This window comes from Eutrema salsugineum, unplaced genomic scaffold (assembly GCF_000478725.1).
Source record: "Eutrema salsugineum unplaced genomic scaffold, Eutsalg1_0 scaffold_14, whole genome shotgun sequence".
In the NCBI taxonomy this organism is placed as follows: Eukaryota; Viridiplantae; Streptophyta; class Magnoliopsida; order Brassicales; family Brassicaceae; genus Eutrema; species Eutrema salsugineum.
In genome coordinates, this window is record NW_006256877.1 from 7,112,329 (window position 1) to 7,114,165 (window position 1,837).

The following is a 1,837-nucleotide window of genomic DNA, read 5'->3' on the forward strand; positions in this document are numbered from 1 at the left end:
TTTCGATAATCCTTACTCCAAACAGATATATAAATATGTTATTTTAATTCTTTATTTATACAAGATAATCCCACAAGTCTCCGGGAACTTTTCATGCTGAAACTGTGTTTAGGATTCGACAGCCAAGGAACCATTCAGAGCAGGGAAACAAAACTTTAGACAGTGGAAGTCCAAAATGAAGATGGCCAATATACACAAGAAAGATTAAAAAAACAACATTTTCCATTGCCCAAAAGCCTAACAAGAGAAGATAAGATTGAAGATTCGGAACATTATTAGATTCCTTTTGAAAGTTTATTCTTCAGACTTCCCAAAGACGAGCGGAAACACCGAGCTTAAAGCAAACAAAAGCATCAAGTGATGCCTGAAGTATCTGACCAAGGCAAAGGTTATCAACACTCCAATCACTCTTGCTTATCTGCCGATCTAGCCTTACTCCTTGATAACCCATGCATGTCTCAACAATCTTCTCAAACGAACGACCCCTCAGACTCTTACATTCTGAATCGATAACATACCTCTTTACGTCCAAAAGTTGTCCTATCTCTAACTGATGCCTACATCTTTTCAGTATTTTCGCGTCGTGATGGTTCCAAACACCGACAAAAGTTGATTCCGAGTTCCTGAGGAATCTCCGGAGGAGATCGGGGACACGGCCGCAGTGAGACAGCTGGATGATGATACATCGTGTCCTCACGCATAACTGGAGTGTATCTGCCGTGGTGGCCAGTAATTTTTTGGCCGCGGAGAATAGTGTCCTGCATGTGTCCACTGGACGCCGACTCCTACGACGAGAGGGTGATAAGATGACGAACGACGGTGTATGAAGACAACATCTCGAATCCATCGCTTGATAACGGAGGGAGTTGAGGTTACGGTGACGATCAACTCGTCTCCAAAGAAATCGACAAAAAAAATTTCGTGAGTATAGTATCTTGGGATGGCTCTGATACTTGGAGGAGCCATTGAATTTTAAATTTGAAAGAGTATAAAAGAGTATAAAACGTTTCTTCACTTATTTTTCTTTTTTTTCTTGTTATAGTAGTCGCTACATATTCGGTGTTCTTTAGTGTCGTAATGAGAGGAAATTATAACCGTTAGATCTTTGTGAATGAGATGCATGTAAAATTTTAACGGTTTAAAATGCATGCATGCGCAGGGCTAACATGTAGGTCAATTGTCACCGTTCGATCTTCGTCAAATGCATGCATGTAAATTTGGACGGTTAAGATGCATGTAGGCGCAGGGCTAGCCTTTCTCATCGTCGGGTCTGTATGATGACGTGAATAACACGCGTTTATTGACTCTAAACCCAAAGAATGACTGATGATTGATTGATTTTTGAATTTGATATTTTTTTTTGGTGTCGGCCATTGTTGTTTGAATTCATTCCTTTAAAATTTACCCTTTCAGTATATTTATCAGATTATGTTTGTCGTCAACGGATTAGTTTGTTAGGATTCTTCCAAAGTCTAGCTAATTAGATTGTTTGGTTCGAATATCCAAACAAATTGCTGATAAGATTAAACCAAAAAAATGCGATAAGATTTGTATTATTAAAAATTATGTGTATAGCCGTAAAATTTTGGTACCTATTTTTAGTGTTTTGTTTGGAATAACAAGGATAAAACTAAAATAGCCACATAAAAAATGGAGAGTTTTAGATTTAACGTATATTTTAAAGTCAAACACTAAAGTAGTTTTTTTTTTCTTTTTCCCATTTTTGCCATTTTGTCACAATTTTATTTTTCCCACCTAAACTATTAACGAAAATGTCATTATACATCTATTATTTCGATTTTTCCTTAATTTGGGTAAAGTCTCATTGGTCCTCTTA

The 1,837-nt window shown here is 37.1% G+C and overlaps 1 pseudogene; it reads right to left on the reverse strand.

Moving 5' to 3' along the window:
- Positions 1-301: 301 nt before the first annotated feature.
- LOC18022740 lies at positions 302-966 on the reverse strand (annotated as a pseudogene).
- Positions 967-1,837: the final 871 nt, after the last annotated feature.